Source organism: Phlebotomus papatasi, chromosome 1 (assembly GCF_024763615.1).
Source record: "Phlebotomus papatasi isolate M1 chromosome 1, Ppap_2.1, whole genome shotgun sequence".
NCBI classification, from domain to species: Eukaryota; Metazoa; Arthropoda; class Insecta; order Diptera; family Psychodidae; genus Phlebotomus; species Phlebotomus papatasi.
Genome location: NC_077222.1, coordinates 111,772,884 through 111,797,942, shown reverse-complemented (window position 1 = coordinate 111,797,942; position 25,059 = coordinate 111,772,884). Strand labels below are relative to the sequence as shown.

General features: G+C 33.4%; 1 protein-coding gene across 1 annotated transcript in view; it reads left to right on the top strand.

The window, feature by feature from the left end:
- Positions 1–25,059, top strand: part of LOC129798789 (connectin-like) — a 129,476-nt gene that overhangs the window by 45,800 nt on the left and 58,617 nt on the right. Inside the window, exon 2 of the mRNA XM_055842137.1 lies at positions 19,167–19,268. The gene's annotated coding sequence lies outside the window, so the exon portion shown is untranslated. The remainder of the gene's footprint in view (positions 1–19,166; positions 19,269–25,059) is intronic.

The window sequence follows — 25,059 nt, the reverse complement described above, 5'->3', positions numbered from 1 at the left end:
CTGCATTTTTCGCATGAGATTGTCAACAGACACCCGCTACAATAGAGCCCTTTGTTTAAATATAGACACAGTCAATATTTGACGGTATCTCTTCTCATCCCTTATACATGGATTTTCTACGTAAAAGTGAGACAACGTGGAAAAAATCCTCGTCAGATCGTCTTTCAATCCCTACAATACTTGTGCCAAACACCTCCGGTTCTGGGCTGTAGGTGATAAAGGGTTGTGTGGGCGTGAAATTTAAGACTTTCCCTCGATAGGACTTCTGCCTCTTCCCTCTTTATTTATTTGGTGTTTTCATTCAATATTTATTTACTGCTTCTGCTGTATCTCAATATCCCGATTCGTAAAGTCTTTTTTTAGTTCAATCCTTTTGGTCCAAAAATTTCTTTTCGAGGGTTGTAAAACCTGACAAAAGAAAATTTAGTGCTTGAACTCCACTACCAAGTTCAAAACTTTATTATTTTGATTATGAATAATTAAGAGAATTTGAGATGGTTGGCTAAGTTACTTCTATTTTGGAGGCCAGCAGCAATGCTAAGACGGAGATGGTCTTAAGAAAAAAGAGAATGCCTAATTATAAAAAGTAATATTAATTCAATCGAATTGAATTATGAACTTCGATATAGTCAGACCAAGCGATATGAATTACTGTATTATAAAAACTTGCAAAATTATTAAGAAAATGAAGCTGACTTATCCTATCCTTTAAACTTTTCAAATTTCGAATCCAAAAATGAATTTCACTGCAAGAAAATTCATAAAACTTTTTAATGACTTCCTTATGAAATTACCTCTTTATTTTATCTTTGCCAAAGTTTGCATGATTTTGCTGCTTATTAATGAGTTGTGTTGCTGTGTGCTGATTTACTTTTTTCTAAAGTCTAGTCATACCAAAAAATTTCTAAAATTGCATAACGTCTGGGTAATACTAGATGAAGTTAAAAACAAATATAAAATAGAATGAAGATTTTTATAGTGTTTCCTGCTTTTATTGACGTGCTTTCTGAAAGTGTCCATACTTGAAGCAAGCTAGTTCATAGTGCATTTATTATTCTAAATTCACTCCTCCCTAACATTTTTTTATGGAAGTTTTTTTTAGTCTATAATGTCATAGAAACGCACTCTCACTGTCAGCAACCCATCCATGCCGGGTAATACCCGTTGGGGCTTCAAGCGTCGCGATGTTGGGTGCCTTAGTATATCACAGAATGCCTGCTGCATATTGTTGAGCACACAGAGGAAGCATTGTGAGTTATGGTGCATCCCATCCGGAAATATATTAGTGCTCTTGCAAGAGGGATTGCATCTTGTGTTAGACATCGTGGGTGGCTTTCTCAGCACTGCCCTGGTCATATTTTTCAATATTGTTGGCTCCCAGCAAACTTTCATTCGGAACATGCTGTAAAAATTGTAATTAGGTCATCACTATCCGGATGACTTAGCTCCTTGACCCTGCAATCCTGCATTCCCAATTTGCCTTCATAGCACTTCCGCCATGAGGGTGTGAGATCTCAGGGGGAAAAGTGGATTTTTGCTATATTTATGCCAGATAGAGGCTTCATTCATATTCACCACACAGAGAGCATAGATTATGGTCAAGTATTTCCTCAGGATATCTGAGTCCAAAATCTACTTCAACATTCTCACGAAATTCTCTTTCCAACCCACTCATACACCACAAAGGGTACATACCTTGAATTAATTCCTTAATATATCGTTGCATAAAAGTTCAATTTGCATACTCAATTGACGTTTTTTTATAGACTTGTTGACGAAACTCAATATTGGCTTTTGATGATCGGCGAGCTGGATTTTTATTAAAAATTAAATATTTAACACAAAATTTATATGAGCCGGATTTATTGAAAATTTTATTTTTGAAATAAAAGCACCATTTAGTAAAATATTATACAGCTTATGTTTGTGTTGTATACATTTTAAATAAGTGCTTTAACTACATTTCTAAACATTAAATGTGTGTAGCGTGTCTAAAAATGATGCTATATTTAATAATATTTTATACACGACATGATTTTATAAATTTGGCAGTTGGAATTATGCCTGTGATGAGTTTAAATTAGTTATAAACTAACTGAAATGCAATATTTAATTTTATTTCAGAATAATTAAATATTTTAGAGATTTTTCAAAATTTTCACAAAATTGTCAAAATTATTTTAAATTTTGGCAATTTTTTTTTATAACTATCTTTACAAATCTGTAGTCAGATTTTTCTTCTGGAACTCTTGTCGTTCGGCACAGATTTTATTAACTTATTTCTTCCACCTAGGAATTATATCGAACTTGTAAGTCTAACTGTGTTATCACACTTGCACATTAAAATTTTAATATGATTCACATTAATTGTCGCTGGTGAGAGTCTAAATGTGTAATTTGTGTGTTTGAATAATTTTATATTCAAAATTTGATCTATTTGTTGATAAAAAGGTAGACTTGGCCCGCAAAATTTGATATAAATTGATTTATAGCATTAATGCGAAAAATTAATGCGATTTTCTCTTTGATTTTTTTATGTGAAAAATATTTATGCTTTAGGTAAATTTAAACTTATTTTTGCAGGCAAAGTCCACTTCTTTATCAATAAATAGAAAAACCCCAAATATTAAGTGACTCAAAGACACAAATAACATATTTGGACGCTCACAAACGACAATTAATGTGAATCACATTAAAATTTTAATGTGCAAGTGTGATAATGCCGTAAAGATCGGAAATTTGTAACAGTTTAGTAGTTAGTAAACTAAAGCGTTATTAAAGTCACAAATTTTGTAGTATACTTCTACAATAGATTCTTTTCGTAGATAAATAATGTTTGTTATTTATATTTCTTTTAATACGGTTTTAAATTTTCAATATTAGTTTATTAGAATTGGAAAAAAAAATTATATCCCACATATTCTTAAAATATCTATCGGTCTCTTTTTAAACGATCAACTCTTCAGTGCAGTTTCTAAAAATACACAAGACCATTGCACAGTTTCCATAAGTATGAGTTGCATCATAACAATTCACTTGCAAAATGGGTATTTTTCCAAACATTTGTTATATTTTACCATCCACCACCCCCTTCCAAACCCTGGCTGCTGCAAATGTATCCCGTGGCAGTGTTGGCATGAAAGCGATCCAGAATGGGTGAATTGTTCGCCCAAAGGGGTGGCTTTTGTATTCATAAATCTATTCTCTCTTGGTCGCGGGAAAACAATGAAGCCCTTTTTGAGTTTTCCTCATGAATACCACCATGTATTCTCCATGCTTATTATTGTTATAACTGGTTGAATACAATCACCTTGTGGTAGTCAATGAGCGGGAAATGCGGGGAAATCAGATGTGTGGGTGGCTGGGGAAACTTTCTCCTCAGTTTTGAAAAAAAAACTGCCTCTGGAAAGGAAGTGTGAGGCTACGAGGAACTTGTGTAATTCACAAACGTGGAAAATTAAATTTCACAATTTTTTTTCATACTCACCAGCGCCACTTCTTTCCAGTCATTCATGGCAGCCCCTTGTGCATTTTTGTTCCCATCCAACGCTGTATTTGATAAATTTTTAACCAACTCATTCGCGAAAGTTTATAACGCAATTTTCATGGTTTGTGTGCTCCGGTGTGCCCAGAAGCTCCGTGAGTTTTCATTTTCATGGGTTCCGTTTTGAGGAGAGAGAGAGGTTGTGGAAGGGATTTGGGTTGGATGAGATGGCAAATCTCTGGGTGGGATAGCCCCGGAGGGGGTGGTGTGTGTGTCTGGTGGCTGTTTGTCATATAATTTTACGATTTTACACCATATCCGGCAGCTACAAATGAAGACAAAAATCCAGTAGTTTCCACCTAGAAAACTCATCCCCGTAGAAGCTCCGTTGAGCTTGGGCTTCTCTCTCAAGTTAAGGGATGAGAATCAGGAGATGTGTGTGTGAGAGTGCAATTTAGTAGGGATGTTGGGTGAATGCGGAAAATGTGCCTTAAATATTTTTATTGTCGACTATTTTCCTCGTATTTCACTGAGGGGCTGCCTGGGAAATTTATGGTATGTTCTTGCTGAAAAATCTCCTCTCCTTCTCTATTCAATTTTCTCTGACGACAACACATAAAATCCCTCAAACTCTCTCTTGTTTTCCCAGATAACATACTCCCCATTAAAACACCTTTCATTTTCCGCAGCTATCCTGCAGAGTTTTCCGCGAAAACCTTCGCTGGTCTTTTTTTCTTCAAACATCCCTCAAGACTTTAGGGTCAAGGTAACTCTTGTTGCTACTTTGCTACAAATATACTGGATCCAATTGGAGCAGTATTACAATTGTCTAGGAGGAGATATTATGGCCGGAAGTGATGTACAGACTTGGAATTGAAAGTGAATGGTCTTAGGATGGGATGAACTGTGAGATTTCCAAAATAGAACCATAAAATGTGATAAAATTATCATTATCATTTTCAACCGCTTATCCCTATTGGAATCGTGGGCCTATTGCATTCAGTTTAGCAGCCCACGTTTGTCGATCCTCCGCCACTTCAGGAAGATGTTCGGATTCGGTCCCAAGGCGCTCCAAGTCAAGATTCTGAATTTGATTCAGCCACCTTTTGGGCTTTCCTCGACGTCGACGCCTCCTCACAATGACTTACATAGCTTTTCTGTGGAGTGATACAATCATAACTTTTAATTTTTTCTGAACACCACAAGTTTAATTTAGATAGTTAAATAATAAAATACTGACAAAATAAGATAATTAAATGTCAATGGATATTTCTTAGAAGAAGATTTTCATATTTCTTTCAAAGATCATCTCTAGGACTTTATATTATTCTCTATTCACAAATAAAATTAATATTTTTAGCGTATAAATTTATAAATTTTGATCTTACTTTTCCTGAATATTATAGTATAATCAACTCCAGAATTTTGAATGAAAAATTGAAATATTTTTAATAATTTTTATCTCTTAAATTTCGAATAATTTGTTATCTCTAATGTTGCTTTAAAAAATTGACTAAATCCATTTATTTATTTTTATTGCATATTTTTTATTTAGGTATTTTATTAGTAAAATAAAATACTCTTGATTTCACGTAGAAATTTTTTTAAATTTATTCATTGTAGTATAGGTATGAAAATTATAATAGGAGTGAAAGTAGTTTTACAATGTACATTTGACATGAGTAAAATTTAATTCAAGATAAGGTAAGATAAGATAAGATTGACTGTCACATCACATTGACAATCAAATACTCACCGTCACCGTCAGAGTTTCACCGTTTTTTCGGTAATTGAGAATTTGCGTAAGAATTGCAATGAAAATGCGTAAATTAACAAAAAACGGTGAGGCTTGACGGTTACGGTGAGCATTTGACTGTCAATGTGATTTTGCCCTAATTTAGGACACAATAGCTATAAGAGGTGCGTTGATCCTAATTTAGGATTTAGCAAGTAAACTTTGAAGTCGGAGTGAGAAGCAATTTCTTCATTAATGAGATAAGGAACAATTTATCAAATTAATTTCAAACGAGCGGCATTATCAAAACAGCATTATTTATGCGCTAGTGGCAAGTGTAATATATGAGCCTGTTAGAGATACTAGGGGATGAGGCATAGGAGCATCAGGACATAATATACATAATTTCGCAGGGAGCTTTTGAAGTGGGATAGAAATTCGGGAAGAGTAGGGGAGGTAGGGATGGGTATGTCTAAGGCAAACTCCCACTAAATCCACTGATGTAAATAATTACATATTTGTCCTATTCGCAGCAGCATGCTATATGCGGTCCAATCTCGTCTCTTGTGCAGTGCAGGAGATGGCAGGAGGATGCTAGTCATTTGTTATAATGGGTTGAATGTGGCGGGTGGACTTTGGCGCCCAGGTGCAGTGTTGTCAAACCCAACACAAATTACTGATCCTTCTGGATTTAAGGTCTTCCTCAATTTCGTTCCAACCCCTTTCCGTGCCACAGGATAGGTTTAAATACACATTTTCGAGCGGTGGGTGGGTGTTCCGGGTGTTACAAGACAATACGGTTATGAAGTGGGAAAAACGACAATACTTTCTGTACACAAGGTGCGCTTTTTCTCACAACACTTACACTAAACTTCAAAATTGTTTGGTATTTTATTTATTGTTTGGCTCTGATTGATTGAATCTAAAAGTCTGTTTTAGATTAGAAAGATGGAATTTGCGCAAGATTTAGGGGTTTTATTGGGTTGAATTGATAAATGTCGTTTCCGGTGCATATCAAAGAGAAGAATTATTTCGATCGGAGACATAAATCGCCTTTCACAATTATTAGGGGGTTTGGCATACGCTACCGGATACTATTTCTTTCCTTTGAATGGCTATTATTCTTCAAATAGACATTGGACAATGATTAAATGCTTTTAGGACAGCGTTCGTGGCAATTTTGTGATATGTTATATCACTCGCAGCCCTACTGTTTGACCAAAAATAAAGGTTTTATTGATTTCTGCAATAGAAATCAAATATCACTTTAAAAATAACGATTTCTTATATTATTTTGGTTACAAATTACAAATTCAATCCTGTATAATAACATTGAAAAAAATGTAATATATTGCGTAGAAATCAATTATTTAAATATAATTAAATATTTAATAACTTTAAATGTTTTGGTCAATCTGAGATTAAAATAGTTTGACGAATTAAATATTTAATTTTACGTGGATAATCCTTTAAAGTCATTAATAAAGTATGGAAATCATTGAAGCAAATTGAAGTATTAACTGATAATTCTTATTCAAGTAATTTGGTTACAGGTTAAAATTTGTTTCATATTATTTTTATAGAGAAAGTACAATTGAGGGAAAGAAGTTCAATTTATTAACTGAACTTTGACGGTTTAATTTATTTTTAATAAGCATTCGAAGACTAGCACGTTCGAAAACTTATTACTTGTCTCTATTTGTGCGTAATAGGAACATTTTTTGAAAACTATCAGATTGAATTTAAATTTAAACCCAATTAATGAAATAATAAAATTTTGTATATATCAAATAAAATTCTCTTAGTTTTAGTTTTTTCAAACAGTTTTGCATCAAACTGTAGGATACGATGGGGTTGAAGGAGACCCAGAGGTGGATAATGACTGCAATTTTAAGAAGTAATTACACCTATTGCACACAAGTGAATGGCTTACAGAAGGTGTGATAGAAATGAGGGGATATGAGGGCAAAAGTTGGGGAAAAACTTCAGTTTTGTCTCCAAATCCCGCCAAAGAGTCTGCGGTTTGTGAAAGTTCCACACAAAAAAGGATTAACGATAGCAAAAAATTAGCGTGTAGCGGTGTGTATGGGGAATAATGTGGGGATTTGTCTCAATGACGGGAAAGGTGCTTCAATGGTGCTTGGGATTATGTTTACTGGGCCCAAATGATGCCACAGACCGTCCCTTTCGTATTTTCCACCACAAACACTGAATTTTTAATATACTTCCATCCGCTTTCGCGAGGTGTTTTTGCTCGAACTCCACAAAGAGAACAATTATATATAATCCATCGATTTTTGGTTTTATACATTAGTTTAAGTCGAACTCCGAGAGGATCATAATTTTGATATAATTTTAGACTTCTGAAGTTTCTGTAAAAATTACGAGATACTGGATGTGCGGTTTTTTCGCGTGACTCATCCGTTCTAGAGGCTTAACGATAAGAGATACCGGCATCTGATCTTCTTGTGACTCTCTCCCCATAAGTTGTAATACAACTTGTTTTTATTTTTAAACTTTATATTACCTCTTATATTGTAAGACTGAGAAAAAAGAGGGTGCGATTAACATTTTTTCCTCAGAACTTTAACACTTTTTAGGTGTAAAAATATATCAACATTTTTTAATGTTAATTTTACACTTTAATAAGGGTAAAATTAACATGACAAAGGGTATCTTTAACCCTTAATACACTTAAAAAGAGTAATATTTACACATATTTTGGATCAATACTGCAAGGTAAAATTAACATTTCCGTAATGTTATTTTAAGTTTTTCGGATTTCTCTCAGTGAAGAATAATGAGGTGAAATTCGCAAAGTTCTTGAACTCACGAGGTTCGAGCAGTCTACGAATTTTTCTACGCCATTTGTATTTTTTTATATTTGATGAGGGGATGTTTTTTGGAAAAATCAAACCCTGTTACAATGCCAAAAGCATGTCTCAGCGTGAATTTTATTTTTGGCGCCATCCCTTCAATTTATTGCCATCTCAGGTGGGGACTCTATGGAAGAGATTTATTGTGTGACAGTGTATTGAAAATGTATCTAACATTATTTTCTCGCCAAATACCTTTTTACATCATATCAAAAATCTGGCTCAAGTATCGATTTTATTCCTCATTTCTGTCGTCTTTTTTATGAGCTAAAATCCCTGAGCCTCCCCGTGATTGGGTATTTAGGGGGATAGGGATGCATAAAGTTTATTGTGGAGAGATAGAGCATTAGTGTAGTTGAATGAAGGACCTGAATATAAATTATAAAGTCTCTACGGTGAGCAAATTGTGGATATGAAAAGGCCTCCTTTCACATGCAATCTCTCACAGTATAATGGATCCCTTTGAATATTTCTCACCCTCATGAAAATGAGGTTCTTGTGCAAAAAGTTGAATATATTGAAATATGAAGAGTTAGTGATATGCTTCTCATATTACCAATTCAATACACTCTTCTACCGAATTAGTTTTACTAGAAATTGGTTCCAATTTTCTAGTGAATCTCGAAAATTTTCCATGAACAAATTTTAATTGATAGCAACAAAAGTTGAACGATGTATTCTATCCCTTCAGGGGTTTTCTCTTCCTCCTTTGAGGAAGTTTCAGAAATTTTACCAATTTCGAGAAACTCCTGCGAAAATAATATTTATGCTACTGGACAGCAGATGCTTACACTATCTTTTAGTTCTAAAAAGTTATTGATAAACCTTAATGGTTTTAATTTCATCCAGATTCTTCAAAGGCAACCTTCAAGTATTTGCAATTAAAAATATTTGAAAATTCGTTTATGATTTTTTGGGATTAAGGAATCAATCGTATTTCTATCCATTTCTGTGTAATTGAAAAAAATCTACATTATAAAATTAATACTTATATTATTTTAATTTAAATTAAAGTATTAAATTTAATTAAATTTTTTTTTCAAAACTATAGTAAAATATTCTTAGGGGGGAAATAGGGTACCTTTGAATGTGAAACAGTTTTGAAATCTGAATTTTTCACCTATTTTTAAATATTAAGCCAATTTAGCTGCACAGATTGAGAAGCTAAATTACATAATAATATAGCTCGGTTCTATTTAAGCATAGGAGAAAAATCCTAATTTCAAAGTTGCACCACATTCAAAGGTGCCCCACTTCCCCCTACATGGGAATATTTTTAGCGGTATCTGATTAGTTACCTTTTAGTGAAAAACTTAAGTTAATATATTATACCAGACTTCTGCTCGAGTACCAATTTACTGTATAAATGTGTTCCATTAAACATTTGGAAAAATAGGTTTCTAGCAGATATCGTTTTGCTAATTAATAAATGTATATAGAAAAAATCGTATTTTCTCGAATCTCTAAGTTTGGAATCGAGCAGACGAGGTCGAATTTCAACTCGGGCCACAGGAGTTGGGATTTAAAAAGAAATCCTGGCAAACTAGAGCAGAACAAAAGTTTCAATCGAGAATGAAACAGCAATAATATGTTCATTGGCAGCATAGAAATATCACCATTTATTCATGCTCTCATCAGAGGCAAAAGGACAAAAAATGAGAGCCATTTGATAAAGAATGGCAGAGAGATAGAATTACATTTTTTGTTATCCCATCATCAATAGGTTTCTCTTGTTATATTCATCTGATCCCTCTTTGGATGCTCAGGTAAATCCCTTCATTTCATCCTAGGATATTCAAGAGAGATTTCTCGTATACATTGGCCTCTTTTGTCGATTGCCAAACGATTGAGCATTCCTGCCGAGAGTCTCTAGCTCATTGCCAAGTGATTATTTGAGGATCTATCTCAGTGATATTTGTTCATTGACCAAATGGTGGCAATAGAAAAGGAGCATGAACAGACTGGAAGTGGCAGCAATGATGAAAAAAGATGAAACTTGAGAGTGAATGGCACAAGAAATGGTACCAAGGGGTTCATCAGTTTTTAAATTGATATTACAATGTTTTAGAAGAATCGTTTTTTACTGGTTAATTTTAAATTTTTATCATACACTAATAAATAGTTTCTTTGATTCATTGAAAGTGTTTAAAAACTAACAACGTAAAACGAGTGATTAACATTTTAACGACTATAGTTGGAGATCATGATATAAATGATCAAAACCTTTCAAATGAGTCCATACTTCCTCTAATTGCTTTAATAATACGCTCTTTAGTGCTGTTTAATCTTTTACTTTGTAAAAAATCGTAATAATTAGGAATCATCAATTTTGAATAAGAATAAAATGTTTACCACCTAAACATATTTGAAAATAAAAAAAAAAATCTGGTACAGTCAGAGTCTGTAGTTCCTACATCTTTTTTGGACACTGACAATCCCTCCAGGAAAGAACTAAATGTTGCTGCAGGTCAGTTTCCTCAAATTGCTTCAATTTCTTCCTTCCTTCACCACTGAGTGAGTATGTGAGGTGCTGTAGCTGGAGTACTTGAAATCTCCTTCAATCATCACCAAGTGTATTTGTTGCTCAATCTCAGTATCTACTCCAAGTGAGAATGCCATCTGTGTGTAGATTTAGGGAATTTCGTCTGTGTCTCATGTCTGGTTCCTTTTTTTTGGTTTGGCAATTTGAATTGACACACCCGTGAGAATTCACATTCTCCCAGTCAATCAATTATTGGCAATTTCAATTGAAAATTCCCAACCTCGTGAATCTCTTTGGATGATTTCCGCATTGAATAGCACAATAATGTGATTTGGTGCCACCCGTAAACTGCAGATGAAACGACACAACAATGAATGTCGTAATTGCCTCTAGGCGACCTTTCCTGGGAACTACTGTGAGTGAATTGCTTGGGTAATATTGGGATGTGTGATGTATTTACAATTGGTGCATTGCATTATAGGGATGGTATAGTTAATATTGTACAGTGGACAAAGTTAAATAACGTCAAGGAATGGTGAAAAAATACCGTTTAATCTAATTAAATTTAACCTGAATGCTTTTAATATAAAATTTTTAATTAATTGTCAATGAGCTTTGACAGCAAGTGTCAAAATATTTTGAGTTTGGTAATTTAATTTTAATTATCAGTTATAATAATGTATATATTACTATTTCTATTATTATTACGTTCAGGTCAACATGATAATTTGAGATAACAAATACGAATAATTGATATAACCGGAAATTTTACTACAAATTTCTTTAATTATAAGGTCAGTCGAGAGATAGACCACCTTTTTTATATTCAAAATTACATACACATTTTTACCGCGAGATAAAATCGAATCTCAAAGGTTAATCTTAATATTGATTTAAGTAATCAATATTAGAAAACCCTAAATAAAAATAGTCACTTAGATTTTTTTTTAAAAGTTGTATTTTGGGGCATTTAAAAAAATGATGGAGAGGCGGATCACGACAATTTTAGAAGAGTAAAGAATCGGTTTGGAAGAAGAATTTGTTCCATTTAAAGATAGGAGAAAAAATCCCAATTTTAAAGTTGTCCCCAATTCAAAGGTGCCCCACTTCCCCCTACTTATGATTTCAGAGATTATTCTATGTGTAAACCATAGTTTTACTTTAACATATCTGTAATAATTTTATCATGGAAAATCAGTAAGATAGATAACTTTAAAATTATGAATATTTAATCAGTCCTCCGCGGTCAAAGTGCATTTCCTCGAGCAGTTGCTTCAGCTGGGAAAATTCCTCCTGAAATTTTCGCACGGAAATGCAAACTTTTCCCCCTTTCTCATCAATTCCCATGCGATACCATCTTCTGCCATAATTTTCCTGCCACATCCATGTTGGTGGGGAGTCTTGAGTACTCTGTATCCCTCACTTTCTTCAATTTATTAGTGTGCTAATAAATTGATTTTAAAATTCAGCGGAAATGTGTGCGCACCTGTTGTCGGAACTAATCAATACGGGCTGCTTCTGGGGAGTCGATGGAGCATTTCCTGCAACAGTACCATACTCAGATGAGGAGTGCTCGTTACCGAGATGCATTCTATGCCACACGGAGAATTCATTCGGAGTGTCTGAAGTACTGAATATTTCCGTGGAATTTCCACTGTTGAAGTGAAAAGGGATGGCCCGAAGTGGATCAATTGCCGGGTGCTCAAGTGGAAACTTCGCCATCCACCCTATAATTCACCCCTTTGACGTTGCACAAACAAGCTAAGGGATGAAAATTGCAAAAATGCAATTTATTGACGGCAAGTCATTGAGTTTTCCATTCATATTTGGCGACACCCTGAAAGAAAACTTTTGGTGTGGGTTTGGAAAATTGCACTAGAATTTCTGCACTATCATAGCCCAGAGGGGTGGTTAGTTATAGTCCTATAGGAGGGTGAGGAAATTTATAACATGCACATGAGTATCAAGAAGGACACTTTAATTGTATTTTGATAAACAATTTTCTCAAGCCTCAGGAGACTCATAAAATGTATCCCAAACCCTTACAATCTAGGAACAAAATCTGAAATTGGTCTCAACAGTCAAATTCACACCAAAATGGTCTCATTTTAATTCGCACCGGGGTGCCCGATGTAATTTCCCCAAGGAACGACACTTTTTGTCCTTATTGGTGCACCACTACCCAAGTAGCAAAATACAATAATTTTTAAGTAAATTTTCTGTCAGTTTAACTGATTGTGAGAGGAAAAACGACTTAGAAAACTATTCTTTTTGGATATTTAATTCTCTTTCTGTAAAAAGAACAATAGCTAATAATCGCACAGATAAATTTTTAGCACAAACAATATCGAAATCGATGTAAAAATAAGAAACATTTTTAACGTGGTCTCATGTACAAAAGTACAAAGGTACTTTTCAATTTATTCATTTCTGATGTTGACTTTATAAATAATTTGATTTTTGTATAGAATTAGATAATGACTAGCGCACAATTACTTTTGTTTGTAAACATGTTTTCAAAATTTCCCATGAGCATGAGAGAGATAGAAATGTCAAAAACATGTTTACTAAATAAAAGTTATTGTTGTTGGGCATAAGATATGATAATCTGTTGTTAATTAAAAAAAATGAATTTTCTAATTCACTAAATTCCAGAAAAATCCAATTTCCTCTAATTGTTATTAAACTCACTCTGGCATTGTACTGGCTATACTTGTAGATATATTTTGGAAAGAGTTCATCATAAACTAATAGATGATAATCGGTAAAGGTAAGAATGTCTATAGTCACTAAAATTTAAATTCTTTACACTAATTCATTATAAACTTCCTTTATATCATTTACATTGACTAACTTTGAACTTTCCGCTTGAAGTAATTTTGAAAACGTATACTTTCCTTTATCCTTAAAGTAAGAAATTTTTGGTAGGAAAATGTTACTCGGGACAGTTTAATGGATGTTGCATCGTTGCATAAATTTTCTGGTTACAAAGACACAACTCACCCATCTGCACCATGGAATTTTTCATTTTCTCCCAATATTGCTCGGAAAACAATTAACTTTTATCCATTTCCATGGTGAGTGTGAGAAGAGAGGGTCACTTCAGAATTTATGGTGAGACCTTTCCCTAACAGCAAACTAATATTCTATCGCATAGAAGCAATTTATGGGAATACTCACTGAGACTTTCTCAAAGAGATGTTATACATATATGAAAACAGCAATTTAATATTAATTTATTTTGTTGAAAAATTTTTAATACACCGCAAGTTTATTTGACTGTGAAATGAATTTGTGGTCAAAGTACAAAAAAAGAGGAAGATAAACTCTGAAAATGGCATATGGCTGAAAATACTAAGTTGAAACCGATTAATTTTTATAATTTAAATATTTGTGCTACTTTTATTGAATTTATGGGAATTTGTGTTTAAATGTTAAGGTATTTGAAGCCAATAAGTGTAATCTGATTGTTGCAGATTTATAGCCAAGGATAATTTGATATATGGTGTATTTAAATTATATGCATTGGGATTTAATGAAACAATTTTCTCATTGAAGATTGAAACGCTCTATGTCAAATTCTATTGTGATCTCAATGACAGATAGATGTCAAACTATTTATTATCGTTTATTTGATATTGCAATGCTGAAGTCGAGTATACATAGAAACTTTTTCTCAAAATCTCTTTTTGACATTAAAATTACGTTTTTCGATTTCAGTATAGGGGAAAGTGGCCTGCTTTTGAACGTGACAGTCTTTGAATGTTTCAATTTTATCCTTATATCCCGAAACAAAAATTCTATTGATTAATCGAAGTTAATAAAAAAATAGTTAATAGAAAAAAAAATCGAATTTTTGTTTCGGGGAGTAAAGGAAGAAATTGAAATATTCAAAGGCTGCTGCATTCAAAGACAGGCCACTTTCCCCTAGATTTTAGGGTATTTGTGAAGTTTTTCGAGATTAGTTGTTATTTTTTTAAGTATATCAAAGGGTCTAATAAAAATTTTGAAAATAATGCGTAAAATTTCTTTTAATCTGGTGCAGTGAAAGTTACAGAACATCTCTCTTCATTAACATTTTCAGTTTTTTTTTTTTGTTAATTTTTACTCTCGTGAAGAGTAATTTGATATTTCATTTTAGGAAAAACAAATTTCTACTTTGAAAATTGAAAGAATGTTTTATGTATCTTGTTTTCTTGTTTTTAATACTTTATAAATTGTTTTTAAGCTCTATTTATTTTTTTTCTCTGGAGTTTAAATTTTTTTTTTGAGTTGTGTGGGAGTGAGAATAAAAGAATTTCATATGCAGATATTCAGTGTGAACTGCATTAGGGAGTAATTCAAATGAAATATTTATGGAGAAAAATGAATTGTGGTATAACAGCAAAAATTCAAATATAAATATTCTGGTGAAATTATTGAGTTAATGTCAATAATTTAAAATAGTTCCAGAAAATGATATTTTTGCATTTTTTTCACCAAAATTCAAATTATGAATGCAAATTTAATTATTCAATTGAAGGAAAATATTTTGCATTTGTCAATACAATAATGCTTTTTTCATTCTGGAAAAATGTTAAATTCCCATATTATAAATGATAATCTCGCTAATAAGTTTTGATTTAACTCTGCGAATGACGTATTTTGGATTTATTTTAATGTCTCAATTAAGCTTCTCTCAATTTTTATTGTCTAATTAGGAGGATGATTTTAAATTTTGAATTTATAGAATTTTAAGCTGGAATTTGGTATTTCCGGTTTATGAATTTATGTATGAAAATCTGAAAATATGATATGCTCTTTTAACCCATTTTGGTGGAAAATGCAATTAGCGATAATATTTGGACTTTTGTAAAGTATATATTGTTGATTTTTACATGAAATTGATAAATCCTCTTGGTTTTCGGATTAATTTTCATGGAAAATGTTGGAAATTGTGGGTCACCATTGCGGGTTCATTAGTTAGTTGTTTGCTGATGAAGCTTCAACAAGAATGTAGGAGGGCGCCCCAAAAAGGGAATATAGAAATATAAAAGTGATTTCCTACTATTTACAGAAACAGTAATGACATATAAAAAATGAAAAGTTGTAGCAATTCTTCGTATTTTCACGGGGTTTTGTGTATTCTTCAGCCATCCTTCGCATACTTCACTTTCAAATGGAGCATTTTGGAGGGGTGGGGGGGTAGAGATTGGCGGGAAAAAATCCGGAAAATGGTACCATTCAACTGTCAAATAAAAATAAAGAATGAAAGTCATTCAAGCAGCACGACATCAATGAAACACTAACAATAATGGCGTGATTTATTGCCCACGAGAATCGTCTCCGGTCGCCTATTTTCCATTTTCCCGCCTCTCTTTGGATTCTTTCGTATGGCGCCTCTAAAAGGTTATACAATGGTGAAAAATCAACAAACACAGCAGATTTTTCCCACCCGGCTCCGGAAAAACTGGGAAAAACCGGATTGATTTCTCACTGGACAAAAGATGCCTTCCCTCGGTAAACCCCTTTTCTCTTGGGCATAACTTTCACATTTCACAGTTTAACTCCTGGACTCTCATACTACTCTTCCTCTCTCTGATGTCTGGAAAAACAGTGATAAGTTTGTTTTGACTTGTGTTAAGTGTGATTCACAAAAATCCATTCAAAATCGTATTCAAAAACGTTTTCGAAGACGACTGGTACTCTAAATTAAACTTCTTAGACCTACTTTTTTTCACAACATCAAATCGAGTTCTTTTATTTAAGAAGAAAGAAATTTAAGATGAGCATTCATATTTTTTGAAATATTTGCCAATTAGACAAAAGTAATTTTGTAAAAATTTTTCTTTGAGAAATTAAAAAAAATGTGAGGAATATGGAACAATAAATTCTTAAAAAGTACGTGGCCGGAACTACTTAATTAAGGAGTTTTATAAAGACTTAATTAACTTAGTGTTAAGCGGTCTTCAGACTAGAGGTTTAGCCCAGTTCCCATAGGTCTCAGAATCATAAATGGCAACCAATTTTATTGCTTTTTCAGAATCTAATAGGTCATTCGTTCTTAATAATCCAATCCTAAGTTATATTTTCCAAAATATCTTGACTGATAAGGAATTATAACAGTTAAGTCATATGGCTAAGTCTTATGGCTGAACGACCCCCTCCCCCATTAGCTAATATTATCCAGGACAGTCTTTGTTACCATGCAGTTAACGTAAAAATCTTTATATGTGATTCCAACACCCTAATATCACTTAATTTCTGTTGATTTGAAAGAGATTTGAACCTGTGAAACTTGCGGCATAGAGTGAGCGCTTGACTATTAAACCCATCATTGCACCCATTGTGCATGCTTTTGTTGTCAAGGGGAGCTAAATCATTTTCCTCAAGTTTTTAGAAGATTTTCCGACTAGTTTAATTTTTCATGCTGATTGCAATAGCTGAGATATAGGAATTTGGTAGTAAAAACTAGGGGAGATCGAAGAGAGAGATTGTACAGTTAAATAGTTGTGATGGGAATTGATTGAGAGGATTCTAAGAATATTATATCCCGATGTTTTCTGGATGAGGAAATCTAATAGTTGGTGCATGAGAACGTGAAGAAGGTTTATTCCTTTCTGTGATTTAGTGCAAAAATTTCTCAGCCTTGGTAATCGTATATTCTTCCGTTTCTTCCGAATGCCCGGAAAACAATGAGATCAAGAAACATACACGAAATAAGATTTCAATCCCATTTTCTCTTTTACAAGTTTTGGGGAGGTCGAAAAACATTCAATGGAATCTCTCTTACTGCAGATATTTCATCCTTGCATTTACCGTCCCCTTTTTCCCGAGCTTTCCGTTTCCCAACACCATGTGTTGATGTGCATCTTGAAAAGGTATCATTCACTTCCTCCTTCAATCTCTCACACTCCATCCTTTGCTCCATCCCACTTTTCCTTTAGAAGATGAGCTTGTGCGAAATCGTCGAGTGCGACGAAAAGCTCAGTGATGAGGATGCAGCAGAAGCATTTCCAACCAAAGTAACTCTATTCGGCTTAATTGTAATTCTGCCGGTGAATAAAAGTGTCTCAAATGGAGATGTCTATTGTCTGAGGGGTCTTTTAGTCATATCCAATCTCATTTTCAGTATTCCCCTCCTCGATACCACCCGCTGACTCAGCGTGGAATTAATAATGCCGGAGGTGTGCGCAACGCACAAGAGCCGTCTTCAAAGTTGAGTCACACGGCCGTCCAAGTGGCCATCTGTTGGTACTCACAGCACTTCCGAAGGGCACATCATTCACATTACATTTTGCCCCACGGGCATTTCTCATCCATTTTCCAACAAGACTAAAGTGTTGCTTGCCCGGACTCACCCTCTATTGCCCCTTGATGGAACGTGAATGGCCTTAAGGAAGGTGCTACAGACAATCAATAGTAAATTTGCATGTCTGCCTGATACTCGAATTAAAGGCATAAGGGATTCTAAGGTCGAGTAAGCAAGCTTAATATATACTTTCTCAATTTAGAAGTTGATTTAGGATCTGGTTCGGAAAATCAGTTCCTAGATTAATTTACAAGAAGTAGAAGTATTGGGTCTTGAGGAAAAGTTGGCTTTCTAATCAAATCGTTCATTGTTTTCATGAACACAAAGGATTTTCTTTTGTGAAAATCTCTGACCAATATAGAATATAAATTATAGGTTAATTTTGAAAAATTCCAAATCAAATTGAAAATCACAATTGGAAATGTCTGATGGGGTACTATTCCAGTGAAAGAGGAACATTCCTCGCCGTGTTCTAAGAACCACCAAACAGTCATGACAGGAACCAACACAAAGAAAAGTCGATTTATACAGAATCACTTGAAAATAGTAAAATGCAGAAAAACATGTTCATTTTTAATTGGAATAGCATCATGATTCCATATTTCTCAAACAGCTTCGCTACTGTTCACATTTTCGCCTCATCTACTTGTATTTTCACCGCCAATTTGCTCCCAACTAGACATTCCAGTTGCCCACAGTACCATGCGGTTTAGAAACTGAAATACATATTCATTTTTTTGTTTTCTAATTATTTAATTTGATTTAAAGGAAGTTGCTTTGCAAAACTTCAAGTAAAATTTAATTATATTTTTTGAAAATTGTGCTGGAAAAATTAGCTCTGCAAATACTCAATGATGATCCCTCCACTACTGGACTCTTGAAAAAAGATTTCGTGTCCAAACGTTTGCCAGGTGACTTTTATTCGGTGATGCATAAAAAGAGGCCAAATGGAATTGATTTTCTGTCCAACTTCCTGTCACTATTCCGTGTCATCTGGTTCCAATCCGATAGGGTTACGGAGAATAGCCTCAAATATCAGTGAATAGTGATTTGCACATGGGAGACACTGTGTGTTTAATTGGCACAATCCACTGTAAAACATATGCTCAGTTTCAACGAAAATGTCCATAATTTATTATGACACTCCTGTGGGATGGATTGGTGTCGCGGATTTACGCGAAATGGGTGAAAATTTGAGAGGATTTGCCCATGTAATACCCCGAAGCCACATTTTGTATTTCGATACCGTACTAACTAAATCCTAGAGTAAGAATAATAGTTGTCTTTCTCCTTTACAGATTGCGGATATTGTATACAGGACCGGTGCTGGAAATTACATAAATTATTCTACCATTCAGCATTTTGGATTTTAAACACAACACTCTGTTCTGACTTTGAAGGTAAAGGAATTGATTATTTTACTGTCCCCCTTTTTCCATTTTCTTTTTTTGTTTTATACGCAAACACGATGTTTTAGGTTTTTTTTTCATAAAGAGGGATTGTTTTCTGTTAATTGTAAAAAGGTATGACAAAAGCGTCATAAACATTGCACAATGCTCGAAGTAGCCACATCTGATGAATAAGTTATTTAATGGTCCAAGACTCATGAATCGTTGTGCTAAAAAAATCGAATATATTCCAAACCTTTTTCCGTATAAATGGAAAAACATAAATTTTTAATTAAAATTAGTAAAGTAATTAATTAGTAACCTAATAAAGTTAACCCAGTAAAGTTAATTAATTAACTTTACTGGGTTAAAATATCGTATCATATTGGTACAGGTACTACTGGAAACTGGTACGGATTTGTCACAGATTCCAAAATCGGTCAAATGAATAATAATAAATTCTTCGTGATGAGTTAGGTCTTTAGAGTCATTGACTTTAGTCATTCCGATAGGATGAACAATTTAACGTCTTTAGCGTTTATGGTGTTTATGTATTTATAATTGCGTCTGATTTTCTAATATGTAGACCGCAGGTGTAGTTCTTAATTCGTCTTAAGTCGATTTATTGTTCCCGAAGATCTTAAGTCACTACCTATAACCGTTTTGTCGCAACTGTCATGCATGCAATAAGATTGCGTAGGGACTGAGAACGGCAATTTCGGGATATCGGAAAATAGATGGAATGTATATAATACTATCTCAATGAAGTTCGAGCAGTCATGAAAGAATTGAGCGAGGAAGAGAAGCAGAATTCTTGGAGAATTATAAAATAGCACAGTGTTTTAAACAAGGGGCTTGAATATCGTACACAGAAACTTGATTAATGTGAATAAAATGTATAATACTTGGCTGCAGAAAGGGATAACATTCTCTATGGGCGGAAAAGATTTCCATGGAAGAGAGCTATGTGAGGAGAAAATTCTTTCTAAAAGTTCTCTTCGGGGTGTGTTTTTCTTCAAATCCTCTTTTACTCTGGCAAATGGGAAAATGATAGAGCTCAAAAAATACAATCTTCATGTAATTCCTCAACTTCTTTTCACAATTTCTTTGCATCTTTTTTCTTCTGCTTCATCGTTCACCTCCTTGAACATCCTTTTAGTTAGATCCCCATCCATTTCTTTCTTCTTACTTTTTTTTTAATATTAAAAAGGATTACTATTTAATAACAAGATAGAAGTCTATCTCGACTCTTTGGTGAGAAGGAAATGTGGAAGAAATCTCTCCTCCAACTTTGTTTTGTGTCCTACAGACAAATCCCTGAACGTATGTGTAGTAAATTAAAAAAGTTTTCCAACTCTTCAACCATTTAGTTGTGCAACAGAATCCGTGATTTCAAATAATGTCACCAATATATGGAAGGTTTTTCTAAAGAGTATATTTTCTTGAAGTGGAAAAAAGAGGGTGAAGAAGTCTTTCCGAGGCTCTGTATCTTCATGATGTTTAAGGCAGTTCAACAGAAATAAAACAGCAAAAAAAAAGAATGAGTAATAGAATAATAAATTTTGGTTAGTAAAAAGCCTATATCTTTTTATTATTGGATCTAATTTATATTAATTTATAAGCTCAGAGCAAAAATAGTCTATTTTAATAAGGAAGATGCATATGCGTATTCAATTAGCAATTAGAATCAAAGATGGAAATATCTTTACTTTTTAAATTATAAACCAATTTTTTTTATTGCTCATTTGCACACTGTGAATAAAAATTATCTAAATATAATGGGAGCAATGGTCATAACAAATTTCTTGAAATTGAAAAAGAAAACTTTCAAATTTGATTTTGTGTTCTATTTTTTATTTTCTAAGTACTCTTATGGAGAATCTATCTAAGCTGCTGCCCTGAAAATTTGAAGTCAATCAGATGAAAATTACTTTAGTTTTTTCTATTGCTGCGTCGCCATTCTAAATTGAAATTAAAAAAAAAACATTTTTGTGTTCCTCAAGGCATATGTACTCCTGCAAATGTTATATTGATTGATTGATTCAAAGTCACAAAAAATCACAAGAAACTCTAATTTTAGACATTTTGCTAGATATAACCCGTTAAACACTTCTCTTTATAGGCAAAGGTAGGATTAAAGAAAACATGTTATATTTTTTGTCTTTTGGGAAGAGTTGTTGTCAGTTAGATATTCTTCCGACCTTTCCCATATTTTGCTTAAATGCATTTTTTTATGTAACTTTATAGTGATAATCAAGATTGAAAAATTATGTATTTGTACAATATTTTTATCGTGAAAATAAAACAGTATAAATTGCTCTATTTATACAATTTATGCAGCGAAACATATTTATTATTCACGTTAATTTTCATATTAAATATTTTTGTTAGATGAATTAACAGCGAAAAAGCAGCAGACTAATTAAAAAAAATAATAGGAGTATGATTTTTTAATACGTATTATGCATTCTTCTATTAATTCCCGCTAACTGTATTTAAAAATATTATAATGTTTATTAATAGGGAATGCGATAACATGGAGCTTTTTGACAAATGACAGAGAAACCGATTGAATTTTTTCAGCTACACTATGTTGAAAAAATGTACATTATAGATAACGCATAGATATTTCTGGCCTTTCTGTTCATATAACATATTAACAATCACCGGATTTGTCAATGAAAGCTTTTATCATATTTTTAACCAACATTGGCTCAATTTTCTCTGCCATTAGTTTCCTCTGTGGACCAGAAAATATTAAAGTTTTCAATTTAATTTCATAAAACATGCTAGAAGAGTGTAGTAAATTTTAAATTGGTTTATTGTACGGAGATTAAAACCCCTTTTTTCAATTTTTGAATTTTATACTCAATCTGATAAAAGTTTTAATATTTTCATTATAAGTTTGCAGGCTAATTTTCTAATTCTCATTTTATACGTCATCTCATAACTCTATAATGAGGAGCTTTCCTAACTTAATAGAGCAGTAAACTGTTAAATATTTAAGTGTTTTTATGTACTCCATTCTACGCTTTTTATGCCACACATTTCCACTCTAATGGGAACTTTATTGCTTCCTCTAAGAAAATTTTCTTGCGGCTTTTTTTATTCATTTATTAAGAGATGCTTTTTACCAAGAACACTGGATGAAATAAATAAAATGACAAGCTTCTTGTATAAATCTGCTCAGTAAACGAATTATAGACCAAGAAAAAAAGGAATCAATTTCTTATAGAGAAGTTTGATCGGAAAACTTTCACACATCAATTTAAGAGAAACGAGCAGCAATAAACATAGTTTATTTGTAAATTTAAAGTGCCGTATTGCGGTATTCCACATTAGTGAATAAATATAAATCGTTGTAAATCTACAAATTATGTTAATACCCCTGACAATACTTTGCAGATTTTGCCATGTTAGCCATTCCCCATTTACTGATTGGATCAGTGGGTGGAACTAAGGGGATAATAACTAGCTTTAGTATTAACCATTTTGCATCAAATGACGAAAATACAACTATATTCTATTAAATATTTTTACTAAAAAATCAAATTAAATAAAAATAAATAAAGTAAATGTACACAAGAAAGGTCATGTAAAGGGATATCACTTAAAGTACTAACCTTTATAGTTTGATCAATAGCCCTGTAACAAGTTGAAAAAAGCGGATTATGTCTTTGAGTTCGAGCAGTAAAATGTGTAAAAAATATTTTATTGTTTATTTTACTACGCGACTCTAACACTATGTCTGCATGAAATTTCCTTAATCGGCGCTACAATCAGTTGTTGTCTTTCTTGACTTAGTTCAGGACCCGTCGTAACTGAAGCCTGTTATCCGATAATGTTTTCAAATTTTTCACTAATAGTGAGCTGGCGACCTAGACCACGTCGTCGGTTTATCGGAGGTTGGCTCGGTATCATTTCCTTGAAGCATAGAATTCAAGCTGGGTCGGTCACATTCTTGTGAAATAGATAACTAGCCCACCGGAGTCTATACAACCATGACATCTATGAGAGCTACAGGGAGTTAACTCCATAAAGTTGGTTTTCGTTATTAAAAAAACGTTACAGCACGGTATATTACGTTACGTCTCGTGCCCTGAGACGACTAAATCTACTTCCTGAGGTCCAGAACTCGAAGTCTGATTCTCACCCTTCCATGGCTCTACCAAGATTGTCTCGCTTTCCTTATAAATGCTCTGCTCTTGATTCCGTTCTAGTAAGGACAATTAGCTCCTGAATTTTAAAATTATGACCGTTACAACATTATAGAAGAACTGACTTTGAACTGAATTGAAATGATGACGTCAAAAAGATTTTAATTCTCATTGAAATCTATCATGAAGAGCTTTTGAGCTTTTAAGTACATATTTAGAATTTGTACGTGAGTTTCTAAAATACTTTTTGAAAGTTCTCAAACTGGAAAATAAACCAGGGTAATTGGATTAGAAAATTACGTCCTTCGTAGTAATCAAACTTTGGGTTTACTTTCTCGTATTTGTTGTTCTGTTGGCGCGAAAATTTTGGTGCATGCTCTCATTGATTTTTCGATTGAATTAGTGCAATATATACCTGAACTTTTCATTCACCCTCAAATCCACTTCCTGGTCTAAACTGATGATTGTGCTGGAAAGAAAAACGATATGAGTGTGTTGATGGGAAGCTAGAGTCACATTTGCACACGTCCTGAACCATGAGAAAAGTTCTTTCCTAACATGCAGACATACCGGAATTGCTACACGTCGTCGAATGTTTTCACGGTGAAAATTTTGTGGTAACGCTAGAAGATGTCTCTATGGTGCTATTTTATACCCCACTTTCATTGGGCGATAGTTCGGGTGAGATGTGGAAATTTTATATGTTTGGTGCTAAAGTGTATCTCACTTATCGATCTTGCAGTCACAGCACTTTTGCCTGTACCTCTAGCAAACAATTTTCCATGGAAAATTTCCCCCCTGAAGCCTCTGCTGCATGTTTTTCCGAGAGCCAGCAAAAAAGCATACACCACACAATTGTTAGAATCACTTTTTGTACCAAACCAACAACTGTGTGTACTCTTTGGTGGGATGCAATGATATTTATTTTTGTAGCCAAGGTACTCGATAAAAACGAGGAGAATATTTGTGTTGTCAGGACACTTTGGTAGTTCATGGGACGATGCGTTGCTGCAGGAACTCCGGGATGCACAAGAATGGGATGCACAACATAAATATACAAACATTTAACACTTGCATCTCTCACTTGTGGGAAGTGACTATTTTTGCACCTGATTTTAATTCAATAGTCACCTCGTCCTAGTTTCCCTTTGTTGGTCCACTGAGGTTTCAAAAGGTCGAATCCAATGATCTGGAAAGGACTGCCAAAATCTGCTGCAGTTGAAAGCTTTGCAGAAAACTTACAACAATTCATTCAAATTTAATTTGCTTTTAAAGGTTATATGTATTAAGTTAAAACTTACTTTTAATACATGTATAATCTAATCTATACATAAGTATTTTTTTTTTGAAAAATCTAAAGTTGTTTAATAAAATCCACTTTAGAGAAGTTTTTTTTTTAAATAAACTTCATAGGAATTAAAGCAAAATTCAATACCTGTTTAGCTTAAGAAAATTTACGTACAACGATACACAATATGATGAGTACTACAACTAAGAACTGTGTAGGTACTAATTGAAACAACTACGAATTACGAATTACGAAAAGTACTTTAAAATAGAGAAGCCTCAATATTCAGTTGCCGCCTAGTATGAAGAAACTCGACGAACTATCTTCAATTAGGTTTAAAATTATTAAATTTTTCTTA